Raw genomic sequence first — 11,144 nt, 5'->3', positions numbered from 1 at the left:
AGTATGATAAGCAGAAATTGGGAGTCTAGACACTTTAAAACATAAAACTTCTCTTTTGGAGTTTTGCCTTCGGATTTAACGGAAAATATTCGTCAAGCACGTCTTTGCAACAGTTTGTTCTTTATAATTTAGTCGAGCATGTTAAAACGGTTTTATTTGCTCAGAGTTACAAATGAAACTGTATTATGTTGTTAAAATTTTGTGTAATTTGTTTTTTTATAGCGCCTTGAGACTTGAGTAAGTAATTAGAAAAGTGCGCTTTATAAATATATATTATTTATAAGTTATTTATTTATAGGATTTATAAAATATTGCCTGCATGTAAACCTGTACGGACACACAGCATCTGATCTGGGTGTAGGCCGATGTTTAGGTGTACATAGGCCTATGAAGTCGCTTTCGAGCGTACCTTTGACAACAAAATACTAAATTCGGAGACCTAGTATCAATTCATGAAATGGACGCGGAAAACAAAACATTGCACTACCGTCTCTCTTTCATTGAGCCAAACTTTCTTTTTGTTGCATTATCCTTCAAAACCGCTACGATCTAGCGCCCACTATGGCCCATGCAATTCACAATTTTGTACGCGTTCTCCAACCCCGTTTTACCAAGACATGAATTTTCCGACGATCGCCATACCAGATTCCTGCCGATAATTTCCACTTTCTGGTGAGTTAATCTAAACGGCATTACTGGAGCATATTCTAGAAATTACACTCCTTTATTTGAGTTAAAAATGTCGTGATAGTGTTGATGATTTTGAATGATTTATCTCGTTTAATGATCTCGAGACGTTGTCGAAGTTCCGCCTTGTATTCTCAGTGTACGGTTAACACGCATTGTTTTTACACAGGCCGTGTGTGGCAATTGTCTCCTTTGTGTGGGTGTAAATAGGACCGGCGTGAAGTTAGTTACTTTTTCCTTATTGGATATTCAAAATGTGAAGTTAGTTTCTTATTCGATATTGGATATTCAATGTGAAGTTAGTTACTTATTCGATATTCGACATTCATTGTGAAGTTAGTTACTTTTTCCTTATTGGATATTCAAAACATGAATTTAGTTATTTATTCGATATTCAAAATAAGAATGCCATTTATTACAGGAGTTATTGGCCTACTATAAGGTCAAGAGGGATGAGGGCAACCCAGAATCAGTCAGCTGGCCGTCAAAAGGTGCGCCATATGAACCAGAGTCCAAGGACAAGTATATTCAATTTTTGGTATATTTCATCAATCAAAGTCTCATGGCAAGAGCCTGACGGCCTGGGCCGGGCAGCCACTGGTCCCTCAAGGTCAAGGAGGATGTGGGCAACCCAGAAACAGTCAGCTTGCCCCGGCCCAGGCCGTCAAGAGTGCGCCATGAACCAATATCCAAGGACAGTTAATATTCAATTTTTTTGGAATATTTTATTTCATCAATCAAAGTCTCATGACAAGAGCCTGACGGCCTGGGCCGGGCAGCCACTGGTCCCTCAGGGTCAAGGAGGATATGGGCAACCCAGAAACAGTCAGCTTGCCCCGGCCCAGGCCGTCAAAAGGTGCGCCATGAACCAATATCCAAGGACAAGTAATATTCAATTTTTTTTGAATATTTTATTTCATCAATCAAAGTTTCATGACAAGAGTCTGACGGCCTGGGCCGGGCAGCCACTGGTCCCTCAAGGTCAAGGAGGATGTGGGCAACCCAGAAACAGTCAGCTTGCCCCGGCCCAGGCCGTCAAAAGGTGCGCCATGAACCAATATCCAAGGACAAGTAATATTCAATTTTTGGAATATTTTATTCATCAATCAAAGTCTCATGACCAGAGCCTGACGGCCTGGGCCGGGCCACCACTGGTCCCTCAAGGTCAAGGAGGATGTGGGCAACCCAGAAACAGTCAGCTTGCCCCGGCCCAGGCCGTCAAAAGGTGCGCCATGAACCAATATCCAAGGACAGTTAATATTCAATTTTTTTGGAATATTTTATTTCATCAATCAAAGTCTCATGACAAGAGCCTGACGGCCTGGGCCGGGCAGCCACTGGTCCCTCAGGGTCAAGGAGGATGTGGACAACCCAGAAACAGTCAGCTTGCCCCGGCCCAGGCCGTCAAAAGGTGCACCATGAACCAATATCCAAGGACAAGTAATATTCAATTTTTGGAATATTTTATTTCATCAATCAAAGTCTCATGACAAGAGCCTGACGGCCTGGGCCGGGCAGCCACTGGTCCCTCAAGGTCAAGGAGGATGTGGGCAACCCAGAAACAGTCAGCTTGCCCCGGCCCAGGCCGTCAAAAGGTGCGCCATGAACCAATATCCAAGGACAAGTAATATTCAATTTTTGGAATATTTTATTCATCAATCAAAGTCTCATGGCAAGAGCCTGACGGCCTGGGCCGGGCAGCCACTGGTCCCTCAGGGTCAAGGAGGATGTGGGCAACCCAGAAACAGTAAGCTTGTTCCGGCCCAGGCCGTCAAAAGGTGCGCCATGAACCAATATCCAAGGACAAGTAATATTCAATTTTTGGAATATTTTATTCATCAATCAAAGTCTCATGACCAGAGCCTGACGGCCTGGGCCGGGCCGCCACTGGTCCCTCAAGGTCAAGGAGGATGTGGGCAACCCAGAAACAGTCAGCTTGCCCCGGCCCAGGCCGTCAAAAGGTGCGCCATGAACCAATATCCAAGGACAGTTAATATTCAATTTTTTTGGAATATTTTATTTCATCAATCAAAGTCTCATGACAAGAGCCTGACGGCCTGGGCCGGGCAGCCACTGGTCCCTCAGGGTCAAGGAGGATGTGGACAACCCAGAAACAGTCAGCTTGCCCCGGCCCAGGCCGTCAAAAGGTGCACCATGAACCAATATCCAAGGACAAGTAATATTCAATTTTTGGAATATTTTATTTCATCAATCAAAGTCTCATGACAAGAGCCTGACGGCCTGGGCCGGGCAGCCACTGGTCCCTCAAGGTCAAGGAGGATGTGGGCAACCCAGAAACAGTCAGCTTGCCCCGGCCCAGGCCGTCAAAAGGTGCGCCATGAACCAATATCCAAGGACAAGTAATATTCAATTTTTGGAATATTTTATTCATCGATCAAAGTCTCATGACCAGAGCCTGACGGCCTGGGCCGGGCAGCCACTGGTCCCTCAAGGTCAAGGAGGATGTGGGCAACCCAGAAACAGTCAGCTTGCCCCGGCCCAGGCCGTCAAAAGGTGCGCCATGAACCAATATCCAAGGACAGTTAATATTCAATTTTTTTGGAATATTTTATTTCATCAATCAAAGTCTCATGACAAGAGCCTGACGGCCTGGGCCGGGCAGCCACTGGTCCCTCAAGGTCAAGGAGGATGTGGGCAACCCAGAAACAGTCAGCTTGCCCCGGCCCAGGCCGTCAAGAGTGCGCCATGAACCAATATCCAAGGACAGTTAATATTCAATTTTTTTGGAATATTTTATTTCATCAATCAAAGTCTCATGACAAGAGCCTGACGGCCTGGGCCGGGCAGCCACTGGTCCCTCAGGGTCAAGGAGGATGTGGGCAACCCAGAAACAGTCAGCTTGCCCCGGCCCAGGCCGTCAAAAGGTGCGCCATGAACCAATATCCAAGGACAAGTAATATTCAATTTTTTTTGAATATTTTATTTCATCAATCAAAGTTTCATGACAAGAGTCTGACGGCCTGGGCCGGGCAGCCACTGGTCCCTCAAGGTCAAGGAGGATGTGGGCAACCCAGAAACAGTCAGCTTGCCCCGGCCCAGGCCGTCAAGAGTGCGCCATGAACCAATATCCAAGGACAGTTAATATTCAATTTTTTTGGAATATTTTATTTCATCAATCAAAGTCTCATGACAAGAGCCTGACGGCCTGGGCCGGGCAGCCACTGGTCCCTCAGGGTCAAGGAGGATGTGGGCAACCCAGAAACAGTCAGCTTGCCCCGGCCCAGGCCGTCAAAAGGTGCGCCATGAACCAATATCCAAGGACAAGTAATATTCAATTTTTTTTGAATATTTTATTTCATCAATCAAAGTTTCATGACAAGAGTCTGACGGCCTGGGCCGGGCAGCCACTGGTCCCTCAAGGTCAAGGAGGATGTGGGCAACCCAGAAACAGTCAGCTTGCCCCGGCCCAGGCCGTCAAAAGGTGCGCCATGAACCAATATCCAAGGACAAGTAATATTCAATTTTTGGAATATTTTATTCATCAATCAAAGTCTCATGACCAGAGCCTGACGGCCTGGGCCGGGCCACCACTGGTCCCTCAAGGTCAAGGAGGATGTGGGCAACCCAGAAACAGTCAGCTTGCCCCGGCCCAGGCCGTCAAAAGGTGCGCCATGAACCAATATCCAAGGACAGTTAATATTCAATTTTTTTGGAATATTTTATTTCATCAATCAAAGTCTCATGACAAGAGCCTGACGGCCTGGGCCGGGCAGCCACTGGTCCCTCAGGGTCAAGGAGGATGTGGACAACCCAGAAACAGTCAGCTTGCCCCGGCCCAGGCCGTCAAAAGGTGCACCATGAACCAATATCCAAGGACAAGTAATATTCAATTTTTGGAATATTTTATTTCATCAATCAAAGTCTCATGACAAGAGCCTGACGGCCTGGGCCGGGCAGCCACTGGTCCCTCAAGGTCAAGGAGGATGTGGGCAACCCAGAAACAGTCAGCTTGCCCCGGCCCAGGCCGTCAAAAGGTGCGCCATGAACCAATATCCAAGGACAAGTAATATTCAATTTTTGGAATATTTTATTCATCAATCAAAGTCTCATGGCAAGAGCCTGACGGCCTGGGCCGGGGAGCCACTGGTCCCTCAGGGTCAAGGAGGATGTGGGCAACCCAGAAACAGTAAGCTTGTTCCGGCCCAGGCCGTCAAAAGGTGCGCCATGAACCAATATCCAAGGACAAGTAATATTCAATTTTTGGAATATTTTATTCATCAATCAAAGTCTCATGACCAGAGCCTGACGGCCTGGGCCGGGCCGCCACTGGTCCCTCAAGGTCAAGGAGGATGTGGGCAACCCAGAAACAGTCAGCTTGCCCCGGCCCAGGCCGTCAAAAGGTGCGCCATGAACCAATATCCAAGGACAGTTAATATTCAATTTTTTTGGAATATTTTATTTCATCAATCAAAGTCTCATGACAAGAGCCTGACGGCCTGGGCCGGGCAGCCACTGGTCCCTCAGGGTCAAGGAGGATGTGGACAACCCAGAAACAGTCAGCTTGCCCCGGCCCAGGCCGTCAAAAGGTGCACCATGAACCAATATCCAAGGACAAGTAATATTCAATTTTTGGAATATTTTATTTCATCAATCAAAGTCTCATGACAAGAGCCTGACGGCCTGGGCCGGGCAGCCACTGGTCCCTCAAGGTCAAGGAGGATGTGGGCAACCCAGAAACAGTCAGCTTGCCCCGGCCCAGGCCGTCAAAAGGTGCGCCATGAACCAATATCCAAGGACAAGTAATATTCAATTTTTGGAATATTTTATTCATCGATCAAAGTCTCATGACCAGAGCCTGACGGCCTGGGCCGGGCAGCCACTGGTCCCTCAAGGTCAAGGAGGATGTGGGCAACCCAGAAACAGTCAGCTTGCCCCGGCCCAGGCCGTCAAAAGGTGCGCCATGAACCAATATCCAAGGACAGTTAATATTCAATTTTTTTGGAATATTTTATTTCATCAATCAAAGTCTCATGACAAGAGCCTGACGGCCTGGGCCGGGCAGCCACTGGTCCCTCAAGGTCAAGGAGGATGTGGGCAACCCAGAAACAGTCAGCTTGCCCCGGCCCAGGCCGTCAAGAGTGCGCCATGAACCAATATCCAAGGACAGTTAATATTCAATTTTTTTGGAATATTTTATTTCATCAATCAAAGTCTCATGACAAGAGCCTGACGGCCTGGGCCGGGCAGCCACTGGTCCCTCAGGGTCAAGGAGGATGTGGGCAACCCAGAAACAGTCAGCTTGCCCCGGCCCAGGCCGTCAAAAGGTGCGCCATGAACCAATATCCAAGGACAAGTAATATTCAATTTTTTTTGAATATTTTATTTCATCAATCAAAGTTTCATGACAAGAGTCTGACGGCCTGGGCCGGGCAGCCACTGGTCCCTCAAGGTCAAGGAGGATGTGGGCAACCCATAAACAGTCAGCTTGCCCCGGCCCAGGCCGTCAAAAGGTGCGCCATGAACCAATATCCAAGGACAAGTAATATTCAATTTTTTTGGAATATTTTATTTCATCAATCAAAGTCTCATGACAAGAGTCTGACGGCCTGGGCCGGGCAGCCACTGGTCCCTCAAGGTCAAGGAGGATGTGGGCAACCCAGAAACAATCAGCTTGCCCCGGCCCAGGCCGTCAAAAGGTGCGCCATGAACCAATATCCAAGGACAGTTAATATTCAATTTTTTTGGAATATTTTATTTCATCAATCAAAGTCTCATGACAAGAGCCTGACGGCCTGGGCCGGGCAGCCACTGGTCCCTCAAAGTCAAGGAGGATGTGGGCAACCCAGAAACAGTCAGCTTGCCCCGGCCCAGGCCGTCAAAAGGTGCGCCATGAACCAATATCCAAGGACAAGTAATATTCAATTTTTTTTTAATACTTTATTTCATCAATCAAAGTCTCATGACAAGAGCCTGACGGCCTGGGCCGGGCAGCCACTGGTCCCTCAGGGTCAAAGAGGATGTGGACAACCCAGAAACAGTCAGCTTGCCCCGGCCCAGGCCGTCAAAAGGTGCACCATGAACCAATATCCAAGGACAAGTAATATTCAATTTTTGGAATATTTTATTTCATCAATCAAAGTCTCATGACAAGAGCCTGACGGCCTGGGCCGGGCAGCCACTGGTCCCTCAAGGTCAAGGAGGATGTGGGCAACCCAGAAACAGTCAGCTTGCCCCGGCCCAGGCCGTCAAAAGGTGCGCCATGAACCAATATCCAAGGACAAGTAATATTCAATTTTTGGAATATTTTATTCATCAATCAAAGTCTCATGGCAAGAGCCTGACGGCCTGGGCCGGGCAGCCACTGGTCCCTCAGGGTCAAGGAGGATGTGGGCAACCCAGAAACAGTAAGCTTGTTCCGGCCCAGGCCGTCAAAAGGTGCGCCATGAACCAATATCCAAGGACAAGTAATATTCAATTTTTGGAATATTTTATTCATCAATCAAAGTCTCATGACCAGAGCCTGACGGCCTGGGCCGGGCCGCCACTGGTCCCTCAAGGTCAAGGAGGATGTGGGCAACCCAGAAACAGTCAGCTTGCCCCGGCCCAGGCCGTCAAAAGGTGCGCCATGAACCAATATCCAAGGACAGTTAATATTCAATTTTTTTGGAATATTTTATTTCATCAATCAAAGTCTCATGACAAGAGCCTGACGGCCTGGGCCGGGCAGCCACTGGTCCCTCAGGGTCAAGGAGGATGTGGACAACCCAGAAACAGTCAGCTTGCCCCGGCCCAGGCCGTCAAAAGGTGCACCATGAACCAATATCCAAGGACAAGTAATATTCAATTTTTGGAATATTTTATTTCATCAATCAAAGTCTCATGACAAGAGCCTGACGGCCTGGGCCGGGCAGCCACTGGTCCCTCAAGGTCAAGGAGGATGTGGGCAACCCAGAAACAGTCAGCTTGCCCCGGCCCAGGCCGTCAAAAGGTGCGCCATGAACCAATATCCAAGGACAAGTAATATTCAATTTTTGGAATATTTTATTCATCGATCAAAGTCTCATGACCAGAGCCTGACGGCCTGGGCCGGGCAGCCACTGGTCCCTCAAGGTCAAGGAGGATGTGGGCAACCCAGAAACAGTCAGCTTGCCCCGGCCCAGGCCGTCAAAAGGTGCGCCATGAACCAATATCCAAGGACAGTTAATATTCAATTTTTTTGGAATATTTTATTTCATCAATCAAAGTCTCATGACAAGAGCCTGACGGCCTGGGCCGGGCAGCCACTGGTCCCTCAAGGTCAAGGAGGATGTGGGCAACCCAGAAACAGTCAGCTTGCCCCGGCCCAGGCCGTCAAGAGTGCGCCATGAACCAATATCCAAGGACAGTTAATATTCAATTTTTTTGGAATATTTTATTTCATCAATCAAAGTCTCATGACAAGAGCCTGACGGCCTGGGCCGGGCAGCCACTGGTCCCTCAGGGTCAAGGAGGATGTGGGCAACCCAGAAACAGTCAGCTTGCCCCGGCCCAGGCCGTCAAAAGGTGCGCCATGAACCAATATCCAAGGACAAGTAATATTCAATTTTTTTTGAATATTTTATTTCATCAATCAAAGTTTCATGACAAGAGTCTGACGGCCTGGGCCGGGCAGCCACTGGTCCCTCAAGGTCAAGGAGGATGTGGGCAACCCATAAACAGTCAGCTTGCCCCGGCCCAGGCCGTCAAAAGGTGCGCCATGAACCAATATCCAAGGACAAGTAATATTCAATTTTTTGGAATATTTTATTTCATCAATCAAAGTCTCATGACAAGAGTCTGACGGCCTGGGCCGGGCAGCCACTGGTCCCTCAAGGTCAAGGAGGATGTGGGCAACCCAGAAACAGTCAGCTTGCCCCGGCCCAGGCCGTCAAAAGGTGCGCCATGAACCAATATCCAAGGACAGTTAATATTCAATTTTTTTTTAATACTTTATTTCATCAATCAAAGTCTCATGACAAGAGCCTGACGGCCTGGGCCGGGCAGCCACTGGTCCCTCAAGGTCAAGGAGGATGTGGGCAACCCAGAAACAGTCAGCTTGCCCCGGCCCAGGCCGTCAAAAGGTGCGCCATGAACCAATATCCAAGGACAGTTAATATTCATTTTTTTTGTAATATTTTATTTCATCAATCAAAGTCTCATGACAAGAGCCTGACGGCCTGGGCCGGGCAGCCACTGGTCCCTCAGGGTCAAAGAGGATGTGGACAACCCAGAAACAGTCAGCTTGCCCCGGCCCAGGCCGTCAAAAGGTGCACCATGAACCAATATCCAAGGACAAGTAATATTCAATTTTTGGAATATTTTATTTCATCAATCAAAGTCTCATGACAAGAGCCTGACGGCCTGGGCCGGGCAGCCACTGGTCCCTCAAGGTCAAGGAGGATGTGGGCAACCCAGAAACAGTCAGCTTGCCCCGGCCCAGGCCGTCAAAAGGTGCACCATGAACCAATATCCAAGGACAAGTAATATTCAATTTTTGGAATATTTTATTTCATCAATCAAAGTCTCATGACAAGAGCCTGACGGCCTGGGCCGGGCAGCCACTGGTCCCTCAGGGTCAAGGAGGATGTGGGCAACCCAGAAACAGTCAGCTTGCCCCGGCCCAGGCCGTCAAAAGGTGCACCATGAACCAATATCCAAGGACAAGTAATATTCAATTTTTGGAATATTTTATTTCATCAATCAAAGTCTCATGACAAGAGCCTGACGGCCTGGGCCGGGCAGCCACTGGTCCCTCAAGGTCAAGGAGGATGTGGGCAACCCAGAAACAGTCAGCTTGCCCCGGCCCAGGCCGTCAAAAGGTGCGCCATGAACCAATATCCAAGGACAGTTAATATTCAATTTTTTTGGAATATTTTATTTCATCAATCAAAGTCTCATGACAAGAGCCTGACGGCCTGGGCCGGGCAGCCACTGGTCCCTCAAGGTCAAGGAGGATGTGGGCAACCCAGAAACAGTCAGCTTGCCCCGGCCCAGGCCGTCAAGAGTGCGCCATGAACCAATATCCAAGGACAGTTAATATTCAATTTTTTTGGAATATTTTATTTCATCAATCAAAGTCTCATGACAAGAGCCTGACGGCCTGGGCCGGGCAGCCACTGGTCCCTCAGGGTCAAGGAGGATGTGGGCAACCCAGAAACAGTCAGCTTGCCCCGGCCCAGGCCGTCAAAAGGTGCGCCATGAACCAATATCCAAGGACAAGTAATATTCAATTTTTTTGAATATTTTATTTCATCAATCAAAGTTTCATGACAAGAGTCTGACGGCCTGGGCCGGGCAGCCACTGGTCCCTCAAGGTCAAGGAGGATGTGGGCAACCCATAAACAGTCAGCTTGCCCCGGCCCAGGCCGTCAAAAGGTGCGCCATGAACCAATATCCAAGGACAAGTAATATTCAATTTTTTTGGAATATTTTATTTCATCAATCAAAGTCTCATGACAAGAGTCTGACGGCCTGGGCCGGGCAGCCACTGGTCCCTCAAGGTCAAGGAGGATGTGGGCAACCCAGAAACAATCAGCTTGCCCCGGCCCAGGCCGTCAAAAGGTGCGCCATGAACCAATATCCAAGGACAGTTAATATTCAATTTTTTTGGAATATTTTATTTCATCAATCAAAGTCTCATGACAAGAGCCTGACGGCCTGGGCCGGGCAGCCACTGGTCCCTCAAAGTCAAGGAGGATGTGGGCAACCCAGAAACAGTCAGCTTGCCCCGGCCCAGGCCGTCAAAAGGTGCACCATGAACCAATATCCAAGGACAAGTAATATTCAATTTTTGGAATATTTTATTTCATCAATCAAAGTCTCATGACAAGAGCCTGACGGCCTGGGCCGGGCAGCCACTGGTCCCTCAAGGTCAAGGAGGATGTGGGCAACCCAGAAACAGTCAGCTTGCCCCGGCCCAGGCCGTCAAAAGGTGCGCCATGAACCAATATCCAAGGACAAGTAATATTCAATTTTTGGAATATTTTATTCATCAATCAAAGTCTCATGGCAAGAGCCTGACGGCCTGGGCCGGGCAGCCACTGGTCCCTCAGGGTCAAGGAGGATGTGGGCAACCCAGAAACAGTAAGCTTGTTCCGGCCCAGGCCGTCAAAAGGTGCGCCATGAACCAATATCCAAGGACAAGTAATATTCAATTTTTGGAATATTTTATTCATCAATCAAAGTCTCATGACCAGAGCCTGACGGCCTGGGCCGGGCCGCCACTGGTCCCTCAAGGTCAAGGAGGATGTGGGCAACCCAGAAACAGTCAGCTTGCCCCGGCCCAGGCCGTCAAAAGGTGCGCCATGAACCAATATCCAAGGACAGTTAATATTCAATTTTTTTGGAATATTTTATTTCATCAATCAAAGTCTCATGACAAGAGCCTGACGGCCTGGGCCGGGCAGCCACTGGTCCCTCAGGGTCAAGGAGGATGTGGACAACCCAGAAACAGTCAGCTTGCCCCGGCCCAGGCCGTC

The sequence above is a fragment of the Strongylocentrotus purpuratus genome, unplaced genomic scaffold, assembly GCF_000002235.5.
Source record: "Strongylocentrotus purpuratus isolate Spur 01 unplaced genomic scaffold, Spur_5.0 spur5_scaffold_20, whole genome shotgun sequence".
NCBI classification, from domain to species: domain Eukaryota; kingdom Metazoa; phylum Echinodermata; class Echinoidea; order Camarodonta; family Strongylocentrotidae; genus Strongylocentrotus; species Strongylocentrotus purpuratus.
Note: the sequence above shows the minus strand (reverse complement) of the source record.